The sequence below is a fragment of the Acomys minous genome, assembly GCF_964271855.1.
Source record: "Acomys minous genome assembly, chromosome: 14".
Classification (NCBI taxonomy): domain Eukaryota; kingdom Metazoa; phylum Chordata; class Mammalia; order Rodentia; family Muridae; genus Acomys; species Acomys minous.
The window spans coordinates 41,358,216-41,374,432 of NC_140496.1; the positions used below are offsets into that span (position 1 = coordinate 41,358,216).

The 16,217-nt window shown below is 43.7% G+C and overlaps 1 pseudogene across 1 annotated transcript; it reads left to right on the forward strand.

The window, feature by feature from the left end:
• Window positions 1-10,143: 10,143 nt before the first annotated feature.
• LOC311583067 (small ribosomal subunit protein uS14-like) lies at window positions 10,144-13,347 on the forward strand (annotated as a pseudogene). Its single transcript has 2 exons — window positions 10,144-10,258; window positions 13,073-13,347. The product of its transcript is annotated as a small ribosomal subunit protein uS14-like (transcript).
• The last annotated feature ends 2,870 nt before the right edge of the window (window positions 13,348-16,217 follow it).

Sequence of the window (16,217 nt, forward strand, 5' to 3'; positions counted from 1 at the left end):
ATGCCAGCTTTCTTCTGGAAGTCAATTTGAAGGTAATGCTTATGCATTTCTATATGATGTCACTAGAGATTAAGTAGTCCTAACTAAGGAGAGGGAAACACCAGTTTTACAAATAGAAATCAGAATTCTGAGATTCTACATAAAGTACTCTCACTTGGTTTATTCTGTGTTGTTTTCTTGGGCCCTGTGTCTTTTAAATTTATACAAAGTTGAATTTGGAAGCTCTGGCCATCATCACCAGCTCAGCATGCTCCCCTCACCCTGGTCCCCATCTTCTTCTGGTCAGAAACCTTGCTCCCTGTGTAGAGTTGGGACTAGGACCCAGTGTGGGCCCAGTCTTATTATCTTTACCTTTCAAGACTACAGTGGGTGTTGAGGGGTGCCTAGGCACAGGCTACAGAACTCATGGGGGGGGTTGTCTATGTTACTTCTTGTTTGCTTGATTTTAATTTTTAGAGACAGGATTTGTCTGTGTATCCCTAGCTGTCCTGGAACTCAGTCTGTAAAGCAGGCTGGCCTTAACTGCATAGCCTCTGCCTCCCGAATGCTGCCCCCCACCCACTTTTTAAAAAACAGACCCTGACATGGAAGGCTTCCTTATTTCTTGACTAGAAGATACAGAGATGGAACCAACTGAGTTTCTATTAGGGAAGATCACCACCCGCCATGTTGAGGAGGTCCCAAAAGCACGGAGCCAAGACCAAAAGAGAAGCAAAACTGAGAAATGCATAGAGAGTTCAGAGTCTTGATCTCATTAACTCTCCAGTGCCAGTCTCTGAGCACCGTGCATCCCTGCAGCTCATTTCTACCTCAGGGATAGCCCAGTTTCTTACCAATAAACCCAATTCTTTTCTTAAGCAGGCTGAAATTGAGTTTCTGTCACTTGCAATCAAAGAATTCTGGCAAATATAGGTGTATATCAGGAGCAGCGCTTTTGCTCTGCCGTAATACGCTTTGCGATTCTTGGTTCTCCTCTGTCCGTAAGAACGGCTCTGCTGCAGAGGTGAAGCAGGGCGCCGCAGCCACCCCTGCACTCATTAGTTAAGCTGTACTTATGGAACACACCTGGACTCTGATCTGTCCATCACTTCATTTCTCATGTCATTTAGAGATTTTGTTAGGATGTCCTCACAATACCAGAATGCAAAGCTACAGCTTCCACCAAGAGAAGTCAGCCCCAACCAATTTGCTTGCTTTCATGTATAGAGCAGATAAAAGAGGAGGGGGGGAAAAAGAGTGTTTCAATGTTGTTTGGTCTGATTATGACTCAGTGTCAGGTGAGTAGGAAGCTTAGCTTTTCACCATGGACTTTCAGGATCGTTTATTTTCATAGAGTCCAGAGACACAAACAGCTGGGTAATTATATAGCATGGAGTGCCGGATTGCACTCAGTAATTACATGGGCGCTTCAGTGCGGGGAATAAAGAGTTACCAAAATAACACATTGTTCCTGGCAGAATGGGAGGAAAGTATTACTTCTGATTCCAGCAGGAACAGCTGCCTGCCAGGAGCCTAACGTCCAGCCTGCTGCTGTGCACACAGATGTGAAACAGCTCAGGCCTCGGACAACCAGATTCCTCTAGGTGGGACATGTAAGTGGACCTTTCTCTGAGGAATGTAACATGAGCTAGACATCCTCCTCCTCCTCCTCCTCATCATTATTAATGTACTTGTATTTTTGTTTTTGTTGTTACTGTTATTTGCATGTTTGAGACATTTTTCTTTGTTTTCTGTTGTTGTTGTTTGATTGGTTGATTGGTTTTTGAGACAAAGAGTCTCACTGTGTAGCCCAAACTGGCCTGGAACTTATTATGTAACCCAGTTTGACCTTAAATTTGCTTAGAATCCTCCTGTCTCAGCCACCAAGTGCCAAGATTGAAGGACTGTGTTCTTTGCTTATTTGAAATGTTTTTCTGTTACAAAAAATTGATTATTATGTAGCTGTTATTCTAGCTTGGGACATGTTTTCTTCAAAGATGCACAGGCCCTCGTAATTATGTCTGCTGGTGTTTGTGGTCCAAGATGAGTCAATATTGGTCCTAATTGAGGTAAACTAACCATTACTTTATGTGTTTGTTCCAGGGTGCTGGTGAGTACACACACACAGACACACACACACATGCACACACACACCACTCACACACACACACACACACTCATTTACAAGTACAAACTTATACATGCACTCTCACACACACACACACACACACACACTCATTTACAAGTACAAACTTATACATGCACTCTCTCACACACACACACACACCACTCACTAACATACACACATTCATTCATGAATACAAACTCAGACATACACACTCACACTCACGTACACACACACACTCGCACACAGTAACAAATATTTGTTGCCTGTTACTAGCCCCTGGACCTCTGAGAGCAGCCCCAGCCTTCTCTAACCTTCTCCATGATCAATCTTCCCTGGGAGAACAAAACCACGGCTCTGTGCTCAGTCTTTCTCCTCGAAACCATCAGCTGATGGATAATTGACTGTGGATCAATGTTCGTGTTTTTACAAGATGGGAAAATCCACAATACTGTAGTGTCTCCTTCTATACCAAGCCTCAGGATTCCTTTATCGGTGTGTTAACTGCACAGATTGTACCAAAAGCAGACCTACAAAAAAAAACACTTCAAAAGATGGGACAGAGCAAGAAGAAGAGATGCAGTGTGGCCTCTGGACAGCCATGGAGATGAGAGATTCTTTTCAGCAGGCGTTAGGCATATACCCAACAAATATCACAGAAGGTTCTACAAAACAGTAGCAAAAATACTGCAAAGCCCCTCTTTTGTAAGGTATTTGAAGCTGGACACGGGGGTGCACACCTGTAATCCCAGCACTCAGGGAGGCAGAGGCAGGTGGATTCCTGTGAGTTCAAGGCCAGCCTGGTCTACAAAGTGAGTCGAGGACAGCCAAGTCTACACAGTAAAACCCTGTCTCGGAAAACAAAAATCCATAAGGTATTTAATACACATAAAGTCATGACAATGAAGGCAAAGAGAAAAGTAGGGAGCAAGTATGTGGTGTGGGGGGGGATCCCTGTGAAGACATCTGATGGTCTATAGTGATTCCTCATGAGGAGAAACGTCACCACACAATAACCAGAGTGCCTGGAAGCAACATTTGAGTGTGGCAGCAGACTAGAGACATTAACACACGACCTCCTCAGGTACCAGTGTACATATGAACATGAAAGCAAAACATTCACATGTGTAAAATAAGTTAAATAAATTAAAGGGGGGAAGGAGAAGTTTGACCAAAGTTCAAAAATTTACACTATAGTAGCAGCCCACAGCGGGGCCCCTTTTGTACCACTTGAGGGAGGTGATTTAAAGGAGAGAAACCTCTCAATACTGTAGTGTGCTCACCCACAGTGTTAGGGTCCCTTTGTCTTTTTCCCTCTTATGTGCAGGTCTTCATGGTTCCCTACCAGAAAGGGGGCTAAAACAAAAGCAAAAGCAAAAGAAGAAACAAAGTTGTACAGCTGCCTGTCATCTGTCTGTTCTTATCCTAAAAAGTCCCCCTGAAAAATGCCTGGACCCTCAGGGACAATTAGAGTCCAGATCCATTTTTTTCAACCATAGACCCTCAGCATTACAAGAAAACCTAGGGAGTCTCTGCATGCATCTCCAACGCCACTGAGGAACTGGTTAGGATGCACCGCCCATTTCCAGTTTGTCTCCTGTCTTGATTTTTCTCTTGTTTCATAGGGACTTTGGAAAAAAAATCCATTTTTCTACCTTCTTGTCACAATAGGATCTGGCCTTCCTACTGTTATTCTCCTGATTGGGTAAAACTTTCCCATCACGCTAGGTTGTCTCGGTTAGTGTTGGCTGTCAACTTGACAAGATCTGGCACCATCTAGGAGACAAACCTCCTGAAACACATGAGAGGCAAGTTAGACGAGGCTAGCTTCTGGGCATGCTTGGGAGGGATTATATTGATTAATTGAGATGGGAACACCCACCCTAAAGGAAGGCAGCTCCCTACCTCTGGTTGAACACTGGACTGCACTACAAAGAGAATGCTAGCTGAGCAGGGGCATTCACTGTACTCCTCTTCCTGACTTCGGACACAAGCCCCACCCACCTTACCCTACACACTGTGATGCGCTGCCCTCAAACTGTGAGCCAAAATAATCTCCTTTAAATGCTTTTGTCAGCATCTTTTATCACTGAAATTAAAAAAAGTAACTAGGGTGTGAACCTACTCCTCTTTTTTTTTTTTTCTTTCACTTGTCCAAAGGCTATTTATTCCTAAAACTTATCAGTGCAGTGTTCTAGTAACTTTTCTATTGCTGTGAAGAGACAGCATGATCAAAGCAACTTTTAAAAGAAAACATCTGGATTGAGGGCTTGCTTACAACTTCAGAAGAGAAATCCATGACCACTATGACTGTTGTGGTGAGAAGCATGGCAGCAGGCAGGCAGTCATTGGCACTGCAGCCATAGCAGACAGACAGACAGACAGACAGACAGACAGACAGACATAGAATGGTTTTTTGAAAACTCAAAGTCCACCCTCAGGGACACACCTCCTTCAACAAGTTCACACCTCCTCCAGCAAGACCACACCTCTTTTTTCTTTTTTCTTTTTTAAATGAATTTATTCAGATTACATCTCAATTGCTAGCCCCTTGCTTGTCTCCTCCCATTCCTCCCTCCCTCCCTCTTATACCCTATTCCCCTCTCCTTGGTCTGTGACAGAAGGGGACCTCCTCCCCCACTATATGGTCACAGCCTATCAAGTCTCATCTTGGTAGTTTTCCTATTCTTTCTCTGAGTGCTACCAGGCCTCCTCACCAAGGGGAAGTGAAGACCACACCTCTTAAGCCTTCCCAAACAGTTGCACCAACTGTCGACCAAGCATTCCAATATATGAGACTATTGCAGCCTTTCTCCTTCAAACCACCACTCTCAGCTGCCTATAGAGCCCAGGGTCTTTTAATAATGCTGAAACCTCAGGCTCACACAGAGTCTGCTGCTGGACACTCTAATAGTCAATAACTGAGACTTTAAGGACTGAACCAACCACGGACACGAGCACCTTATGGACTAGACGTAGTCAGCAAACAGATTGACAGACCAAACAGTGCAGTCACACAGATCCCCCCAGAGTTAATCTTGTTTCCCCCAAAGAAAGATTTAAAAGTATCTTTCCTTGTCTATATGACTGCATCATGTGTGTTCATAATTGTTTCCATAGAGTTGTATGTATGTCATTCTATGTTGACACTGCGTGGTGGAAGACCCCTAAAATAGTGCCTGTTACCTTTTTCATTCATATTAGTTGTATGCCAAAATTATTTTTTTTTCTGTTTTCATGTTCTTAATTTCTTGACATGCCAAATTTAAAAACTACACATGCATGAATGTAAATGTCAGTGTTTGGAGATGTAGTAAAAGGCCAAGTAAGTATGTGCTTATAAACTGAGGTACCCTTATATTCTTAAAACCAATCAAGATGATATCTTTGGGTCTATTAACTGTTTTGCTAAGTATTTCTATAAATTTTTAAATTATATTATTAATGTGTGTGTATGTGTCTGATGTGTGTATGTGTGTGATATGTGTGGAGTGTGTGTGTGTTTACTGTGTCTGTGATGTGTGTGCCATGTATGTGCATGTGCAGTGTGTGTGTGTATGTGCCACAGTGAACATGTGAAGATGAGAAGACAACATGTGTGCCAGTGTGAGTGTGTGTGTGCATGATAAATGTGTGTGAGTGTGTGTGTGAGTGTGTGTGTTGCATGTGAGCCAGTATGAGTGTGTGTGTGTGTGATAAATGTGTGCCAGTGTGTGTGTGTGTGAGTGTGTGTGTGAGTGTGTGAGTGTGTGTGTGAGTGTGTGTGTGTGTGTGTATGAGAGTGTGTGTGTGTTGCATATGTGCCACGGTGAACATGTGAAGACGAAAAGACAACATTCACTAGTTAGCTCTCCCCTCCTGCCGTGGGTTCTGAGGATCAAACTCACGCAGTCATCAGTCATTCCCAGCCTTTTTACTTGCTGAGCCAACTCACTGGCCCAACTGTTTCACAAAATTCTAAAACGTCTATTTGTTTATATAAAACAACATTCATTAAGAGTCATGAAACTTTCATTAAGCTATAAAGTTTCACATTGGATACACAAATTTTGATAATGGTTTCCTTCCAGTTTCTAGAATTTATTAATTCTATTTCACTTTAATAGCCACGATTAAAAATGATTTTAAAAATGTAAAACATAAAAATACCTCTAACTAATGTGCACTACAAATCCCAACTAAAGGGTCTGGAGAGGCAGCTGCCCGGTTTAAAGCACATGCGTACTGCGCTTGAGGATGACCCAGGGTTGGCTTGCAGCACCCACGGCAGCTCCCAATTACTTGGATCTCCAGCTCCAAGGGCTCTGATATCCTCTTCTGACCTCCATGGGCACCACACATACATGCACATACCCACAAACATACACATCATTTTTAAAAAAGTATATCTTAAAAATAAAACCTGATTATGCTAATTACTTTGGTATCTTTTTCAAAAATATTCTTTAGAAACAAAAGTTAAGTATGGAATTTTATTAAGGCTGTGATGATGGATATAAATGCCAAGTATCTTTGTTAAATCTCCTTTTTCATAGTGGAGATTACAGGAGATATATTTCCAATAAACAGGAACATTCAAAATTAGTTAGGCTTATCTGCATATAATAAAAATGGCCATTGTTATCTTAGGACAATAATAATAACAATATCTTATTTTAAAGATGAACTTTAACTTAGATTTATAGCATTAACATTTTAAAAAAAAAATCATCTCTCTGTGCTCTCTTCATTCAAAAAAAGTTTTTCAACGATCTTATCTTGTTGTCCAGTTTAAAACGTTTTTTGCGAGGGGGACACAGTGGCTCCTGATCCAGGTACGGCCTCATCGGCCTGGACAGTGGCCCCCATCTGAGGGCTCTATCATATAGTGTCCAGATGATAAATACTGTCCGAGGAACAAAACCTCACAGCTGCTGCTCTAGCACCAGGCTGCCCTCCACCATAGACAATAACGGACTAACTTTCTAAAACTGCAAGCCAGCCCCCAGGTAAATGCTTTTCTTTATAACAGTTGCCGTGGCCATGGGGTCTCCTCACCACAACAGAACAGCGACTAAGACAGTTAATATTTTTCACCTATGTTTGGAACTTTGCTATTTAAGACACAACGTATATGTTTTCTGTGTGTCCTCGTCTGCATGTGACAAAGTCAATACTCTTTATGTCGGACTAGTAGACCACACCCCAATGCTGGCTCCTTGTGGTTTTAAGACAATTAACTTGTATAGTATACCAATTGGGCCTTGCACATTCTTCTGCAGCTGTGAACCTTCAACACAGTGGCAAAAAAAAAAAAAAAAAAAAAAAAAAAAAAGTGGTGCTTTCTTTTTGGATTTCTTCCTGATCACTCCAGATCTTTACCAAAAACAAAAACAAAAATACCCCAAACAAAGAACCTCCAAAACCAACAACAATAACAAAATCCCCAAAACACAAAAAAGCACTATCTAAAGAAGCAATCATACGTTTTTGTAGTTGTTTTTTCTCTTGTTGTTTCTTTGTTTAACACTTGACCCCTTCATCCAAGGCATCCTGTGTACCCTACATTTGCCATTCAGGAAACTGAGTCCCCATCGACTGAGCTAACTCTAGAGCTGGGTTCAGCATGCTGCCCCCATTCCCAGTAAGTTTCTGGGCTCTATGGGACCAGGGACTGATGAGGCACTAAGCAAAGGGTCCTGTAACTTCTTTAGTAAGTCACTTGTTCTATTGGTCAGAAAGACCACATGCACATTCTACAAAGAGGAGAGTCAGCACAGAGGACAATGTTCTCCATGCTTCCAAGAGAAGCCATGTTCCCTCCATTGCCCTAGTGTGGAGTGTATGTGCACCGGGAAACCCAGTACTCCTAACCTGAAGAAGGAAACAGAAAACTGTGTAACAGTCCTCGTTAGTTACGTTGTGCAGACAGGAACTAGGATAAGAAGAGAGAACATGGTGCTTTGCTCATTATTTAAAAGAAAACCTGTAAAACTAAAGTTGTCCTTGTTGTCATTCTTAAGAAGTTATGATAACCACTTCATCTTTATTTGTACCATATTAAGATTTGAAGTGTTTCTGCTCCAGGCCAAAGCTCCCTCCGTGACCACCCCTGAGATAACTTACTGACACTATGTAATGAGAGGTCATTCAAAGTTAGAGAGCTGGACTGCAGAACCTTCTAGATTTCTTGATGCACATGCCCTCTGCTTTTAACACTCATATAATCCCTGATTGTTTCGTGATTCTTCTTATTGTATGTAATTTTTTATATTTACATGTAATAAATGTACATGCCAAAAAAGAAAATAAAATCTTTTGAAGAAAAAAAAAAAAGAATGCCAAAGATTCAATAAAGAAAGAACTATTGGAGTGAAGCAGCAAAGGGCCCTAGGTTCAATACGCAGCATCACACATGTGCACACCATTTAAAGAAGAAGCAGTTTTGACCTTGAATATTTGAACTGCAAATATTTAAAATCATGATGACACATTTACCTAAGCATTCTGTATCCCTATAATGATAAAACTATCACCTTTATGGTGACACCGCTTCCTATTGAGGCGAGACTGTGCATTTATTGTTTTGTTTGTTTGTGGCTTGCATTTGATAATGAATTTACGAACTCCATTGTCTTATGGGAGATCAACTCTCCCTCCCCCCCCCCAAAAGCTACAGAATATGGCTCTCTTTGAGCAGCTGTGGTAAGAGAGTAGGGACTAGAAAGAGTTACTCCAAGGCTATTGTATGAGAGAAAGCATGTAGGGCCAGGGAGATGGTTCAGTGAGTGAAGACTCCTGCTGCCAAGTCTGACAGCCTGAGTTCAATCCTTAGGACCCACGTGGCAGAAGGTGAGAAACAACTCCCGCACACTGTCCTTTGATCTTCATATGTTGGATGTAGCATGTGTGTATGTGTGCACACATGTGTGCACGTACACCCGCACATACACATGAATGAATGAATGAATGAATGAATGAATGTTAAACCAGTTGTTGGACTACATGCAACAATAAAAAAAAGAGCAGGCAAAGAAAAGCCTGCCATGTGCTGATGTGCTGTAAAGGGTCTGAGTCCCGTGGCCCACTCTATTTTGTGTACATGCTCTCTTCCAGCTCACAAACCTATTTTTATTCTTGAAATGATGCTTCCTCCCTTCCCTAATAGCCTGTCTCTATCTCTGTTTCTAGCCCCATGCCTCTAATCCAGTTCTTTGTCCTAGGATACAAGGGGCTTGGAAACCTGTGTGGGTGCCCTGAGACTCGGATCTGTATCTATTAACATGGAGACACCCCTAATCTGGGTCCATGGTAGATCTACATCTAAGGTCTGTGGGAGGCCATGACTCAGTGGAAGTGTGGGTGCAGGGAGGAGCTCTGGGGCTGTCTAGCTCAGCAACTATTAGTCTACATGTTTAGAGCACACTTCTGAGAGGCAGGTAGTAACTCAGCAGCATCGGGGAGAAGGGAGGGTTGGCTCCTAGGACTGCGGTGAGAGAAACAGAAACACAAGTTCCTAAGCAGAGAAGACCAAACTAGGGGAAGCAGAGGAAAAACTCCTAAGGGTGCTGTGCCCAATTCCCTCTGGCCTTATAGTGTGCATGCTCATATCACTGTTGCTCAGGTTGAGATGTGTCAGGATCGCCCATAGGTGGAGCAGGTGGGCTTCCATGGTGTGATTTAAGGGGCTGGAAGACTCCAGGCCCCAAAATAGTTCTTTTCCCTGGCTTGACAGGGCACATTAAGTAGCAATTGCCTCAGGTTTCTCTATTTAAATGCAAATAACTCTGGAAAAGATAATAAGTTATGAGAGTCATTAAACATCAGTGTGATTAGCTTATTAGATTGTTTTCCTAGAAGACTCCTGAGGGAGCCTGGTACAAAATGGCCGTGGCTTCGGGGTCTGTCCACAGGAAGTCCCTCGGTCTCAACATGCCTCAGTTTCCCCTTACAGTACGGACTCCAGGGTTTGTCCTGTCTGGTTCTTAGGTGTTGTAGGCCGTGAGCAGGAGGCTGCAGAGCAACAGAGCTTGACAAAGCACTAACTGTTAGGCACAGAAATGACAGCGCTGGAGGCCTTCGGGCACGAGCATGGATCCATGCCAGAGGTCTTGATTCCCAGCCCGAAAAATAGGCAAGGACACGAGAAGAACGTCAAGATTCCAGGGACCAAACGTACTTGAAAAATACCCAACCTGTTATTCATGTATGGAAAGTAAATTAAACAACAAGATGCCAGATTTACCCATAAAATGGGAAAGAAAACGTTGTAAAATGATCATTCTCGGAGTAGAAGAATGCAGATGAAAGTGGGGTGCCGCTGGGAATACAAATAGTCTATTTAACACTGTGGATCAAAAGACCTTAAGTGCCTGAACCAGCAGCTCTAACCCCAAGAACTGACTAGAACAGATAGAGGAGAAGAGCACACACAATGTAACTGCAGGAGTCCTTACCACAGTGGTGCTTGTAATCACAGAGGCTCTAGAAATTATCTAAATGACCAATAAAAAATTTGCTCTTAAGTCATGGCACAAACCGTAAAACTGTATACTATTCCTGTTTTGAAATGCCATGGAAGTGTACTTATTAACGAGGGAAAATGCCTAATAATCTTTTAAACAAAAGGCTGTAAACATATGTATTGTGCATTCGTATTATGTGTCTTTTGTGTAGTATCTATCTTTATCTCAAGAGATCTTTGCTGAAATGTGAATAGTAGCTATATATGTTGCAAAATCATGAAGTCATTTCTTTTTATTGTTTAGCTACCTTTCCCAAAATGCCCACAATAATTTTGTTTGCATATGTTAAAAGAACTTCTGTTAAGAGGCATCCAAAGAAAGGAGAAAATTCTCATAAGAGGAATACTTTTTCGGTTTGAGCCAAGGATTTCTAATCTATAAAGTGAAGAGAGAGAGAACAGCTTCCTGATGTAGTCTGCAGAACTCTGAGGAAAAGGGATAAGAAATACGTGAAAGGAGTTTTGAAGTCAATAAATCTCCCGGTAGCATCAAAGAAGAGGAAGGCTGCAGAACCGTTATTTCCGCTCAATTGCTTGTGAAAGGGAAAAAAAAAAAAAAAAAAAAAAAAAAAAGAATGGTCCAGGCAATGTTAACAGCAGGTTGCTCAGTTGAATTGGAAAACTCATCCCAGCAAAGGCAAATAGGAGGCAAGAGAGTTAAAAGCAGCTCTGAAGAAGTGCGTCAATTAAGGCAAGAACACATTTCATGAAAGCGGCTGCCGAGTGAGTTGTCAGTCCATCCTTTCACCTTTGGTGGAACTGGAGGGGCCCCCTACCCTGCTACTGAGCAGGAGCGTGGGGAGCAGCGGGGAGGGGCTCTGCACATAGGATCTCATATTCTCTTCCTGATTTGTCAACTCTGCACCCAAATCAGTCCATTGCTTCACAGGGCCTGCAGGACAGCATGGCGGCGCTGCTCACTGAGCTCGCTCCTGCAAGCACCCTGCCGAGACTGGACATAGCACCTCAGCCCTCAGGCACAGGTCCAGCCGAGGATGAGGGGCAGAAGCAAACAGACTAGGTGAGCTTCCCCTAGACCTGCTCTCTGGTCCAAGTTCCCTTTCCTTCGCCCTTTCCCTGGACGACGCTCACTTTGCAATGATTAGTTGACACAATGGTACTGGACCCAGAATGCAGCACAGGGAGTGGGTGAGGCAGACAAGACACCTCCCGTCATGGAGTCAACACCCTTGTGGACTTGTCACTGAACCACAGAATGACAATAAAATGATGAGTGTAGACAGTAGAATGCAATGGAGCCCTGGGCTTTGGTGACTGTCAGCCTGGGGGCTGGTAGTCCCTGGGGGCATGTGTAAGAATCAAAGTGCATTTAGTGTGGATTGGGAAGCCAGGTGGGGAGTTTTAGGGTGGGGAGTAACATGATCATATATGTATGTATGTATGTGTGTGTGTGTATATATATATACATATATATATATGACCTACTTGGGAATTTACATGAAACTCTTCCCAGTTCTTCATTTAAAAAGCAAACACTTTCAACGTATGTAGCATCTTAATTGGAATCTCCTGATTATAACCTTTTCTCTCATGCCCTTTCGGCTATAAGATTAAAGTGCTGGGCATCTGCCTGGAAGCTCTGATACCGGCAGAAGCGTTTTTTCTACAGCCACGGCAGGAGTGCACTCAAGGGCAAAGAAAGTTACCAAAGTCGGTGACGGAAACTAGCGAGGAGGCAGTCCACCACCACGGAGCCACGCGCAGCTGAATTCAGACTCCCGCGTCCTTACTCCCTGCCTGCTAATAGTGCAGCCTTGGCCAGCTTCCATTCTTAGAAGTTGGTAATAAAAGAACAGGAAACAAGCACTCCTATAGCTGGAAATTACTGAAATGCATCTAAGTCATTCCCGTGGGTTCCTGGATTGGTACCACGCCGTAGGAGCGCACTGGGATTTAATTCAGTATCGCAACACTCAGTATGCCCAGCTAGGTGCCACAGCCCTGAAGATGAATCAGCGAGCAATAACATCTACAGGCTTCTTCTATGGGCATGATTTTTTTTTCTCTGAAAGTGGGGAAAATTTGGAAACAGATTTTGGCAAAGAAATTTCTTATGCTAAATATAACAGGGAGGGCAGATACCCTACCCCGCTCCCGCTTACAAGCACTTTTTAAATATCCTTCCGACTCTCTAACGTGTTGCTTATTTGGTTAAAAAAAAAAATCTTTTGCTGGATTAGTTGGCGAGGTGACTTGGAATCCACATCTAGTTCTTAGAGGACTTGGCAACTCTTCGGCAGCGTTAAGTAGTCTGGGAGAGAGCTAGTGCTGCCCCCTTCGACTTTGAGCATGGCATGCTCTGCAGTTGCTTAGAGGGCGGCGGGACTTCCCACAGTCGGTCTTAGCTTGACTATGATGTCTTCCTGACAGGTGTATTTATAAACTTTAAAAACCAAGTCTTTAAAATAATAAACTGAGCCTTTTTCCTCGTTGGCTGTCTGAAGGCAAGCTGGGTCACCAGTAGCTCTACTGGAGTCACCCACGGAAGCTCGGCCAGGGTTCTTTCTCACTCCTGCGGCGTTTGCTCTAACTACCACGGTCTGATCCGGAAATACGGGCTCAACATGTGCCGTCAGTGTTTCCGTCAGTACGCGAAGGACATAGGCTCCATTAAGTTGGACTGAGCGACCTTGAGTGGATTATTCAAGACTGTGTGCCCAGTGAAACTGATCGTGCTAGCCTTTGTACATAAAGAATAAAAAAAGTGAAGACCTTCAAAAAATAATAATAGTAAACGGAGGACCCAGGGGAAGGCTCTACGATGTTAAAGGGAGTGCGTGTGGAGACATGGAAGACGAAGACACCAGAGGGAAGGCGTTCTGTTGGGACCGAGAGGCAGTGTACAAGACGGAGGCGAAGGACCACCGTGAAATTCTGAAGAGGAAAACTTTTAGCTAAACTTCAAGGCCCTTCCCACAGGCTTTGCCCACCTTCCAGGACCTCACCATAGCTATACACCTCCTCAAGGCAAGGCTTGCCGGGAAGGCACCAGCCAGGGCAAACACCACAGCGTTGTGCCTGACACTGCAGCCTTTGCTGTCTCGGTTAAGCATCTGTAACCTGGGCCAGGAGTTTATCGTCTCCAGCATGGGGGCTGAAGAGATGAGTTTAAGACCTGGACTGGGCTCGCAGCAACTCCAGGGTGGCTCACAGCCATCCTTAACTCCAGTTCCTGGGAATCCAGTACCCTCTTTTCCTTGGGCACCAGGAACACACACACATGGTGTACATACACACATGAAGATGCACCCATACATATAAACAAGTGTTTAAAATATAGCTCGAGCACACTTTACCCGCATCTCCCAAACTGTAGCTTCTCACCCATCTGAAATAAGCAGATTTTTAACTCCCCAACTTAACTAAGAATAAAAACACCTCTTGACAGCGAGTTTTCTCTAAAAGTTGTGGTATTTCTTAGAGGTTGTTTTGTTTCCACACAAGGTCACTATGTAGCTCAGGCTGGCCTTGAGTTCAAGACATGCCCGCACCAGTCTGTTGAGTGCCAGGGTTACGTGTGTGCACCATCACAGAAGTGCTAAGAACTCAAGTGTTCTTTTTAAATTACATTTTTTAAAAAAAAATCACTGTATGTGTATTGGAGCTCTTGAGGGTTCAAGGGCAGGTAAACAGAGACCATGGCACTTGTGCGGAGGTCAGAGGACCATTTTTGGGAGTTGACTCTTTCCTTCCACACTGGTACTCAGAGATAGAACTCAGGTGTCTCGACTTGCAGGGCAAGTGTTTATACCTGCTAAGCCACCTTACTGATTCTCAAGTGTTCTTCTATGTCAGTTAGGGGCTGGCAAGGTGGCTCAGGATGAGTCTGGTGACCCAAGTTTCATCCATGGAACCGACATAAAGGTGGGAAGGCAGATCTGATGCCACAATGTTGTCCACTGACCTGAACGTACATGTGCCCCACCCACACAATAATACTTCTTAGAAAGGCCTGCCTGGTCTTTAATAGTGAGATATTTTATAAAAAAAAAAAGTGTTTTGAGATGTTAGCAAATACAAAGGAGACTGGAATGTGGGTTCTCTCTCAACTCCCAGTTCACAGCAGGATATATTTTTAAAGCTCTAAATAATGCGGCACTCAAATACATAAGTGGCACCTTAGACATTACTATTACCTCCCAAAACATTACTCAAGTCAAAAATAAAGAGTGGAAGATCACTGGTGAGTGACTTTGAGGCCACCAACAAAAATTCATAACAATAAAAGGATCTTCAAAAATCTGAGGAGTTCACTGTTGCGGCTGTGTGGAGGACGTATTTTTCTGTCCAGAAAAAAAAAAGCATTGGGTTAGAAACATAAGCACATGAAACATCACTCATCTTGTCTTGGCTCTCTGGAAACAGACTCTGGGATGGAGCAGCGCATGCCGGGAACTGCTGTGAGGGCAGAATCCAGACATGTTTGAGTGAGGAGTTGGCAAAGCTACATTGTGTTACGGATAGGAAAGAAAAGAAAAGAAGAAGGAAAAAAAAAAAAGAAAGGAAAAGAAATGGCCCAGTTGACCCATGTAATGCTCTGGCTGCAAGACAAGGCATTAGTTGTCCAACCAAGAGACAACGGGGCAGACTTACTTTTCCCCTCATTCACAAATCACTGGATAGGGATTTTCCTCTGGAAGAACTGTGGACTTAAATAAGGTGGCTTCCTTGGGGTGAGGGAGATTCCTCACTGGTAGCCATGGGTGGCCACATTCACCACAACTGGAAGAACACACATATTCCTCTGTCCTACAGTAGGTCTGAGCCATGAGCTGCAGCACATGTCACTGAAGGCCAGTGGTGCAGCTGGTGGTCCAGCCTGGGAGCTGAGCTCCCTTGGGTGCCTGAGGTTCCTTCTGCCTGTGGCGTTACTTCTCTTCCATCAGTCATCTCTGGTCAGTGGTTCTACCTGTTGTCCAACTTGAACCCCCTACGTTTCTGACCACACTGTCTCAGCTTCCCGCTGAGGAGGGAAAGGTCTCCCGGTCTGGAACACGTTTGATCTTCACCTCACCTTATTCCTTACTGCTCCACCTTTTTGTTGGGGGGGGGGGGGCTCCTGACCTGCCTAGAACTTGTGAAGATAAACAGGACACCAGCTCTTCTGAGGAACTCCCAGTCTCTGAGATCAAATAGTGAAGATGAGTCTCAAAATAATATGGCAAGCTCAATGACAAAGGTCATGAATACAGATCCCCCTCCCCTGCCCCAAGTTTTTCTTTTCTTTTTGAGAATATAATTACATCATTTTTTTTTCTTTCTCTGGAGAAGACTTATTTCTCTTACTTACGCCCAATGTTCCATCGCTGCCTGTAGTTCTTTGTCTAGGGCTGAGGCCTCATAGGAGATCCCGGTCCACTTCAGCATGTCTACTGTTCATGTCATGTTTGGGCAGCCATGTTGATGAGACGTCATCAGTGTAGCTTCTGGCATCACTAGGAGACACAATCTCACCGCAAACTCCCTGATCCTCTGGCTCCTACAATCTCCCAGCCTCCTCTTCTGCAATGTTTTCTGAGTCTGAGTTTCCGAGCTGTTTTGTAGATGCCTCCACTGGGACGGGGCTCTATAACTCTGAGTTTTGATTGG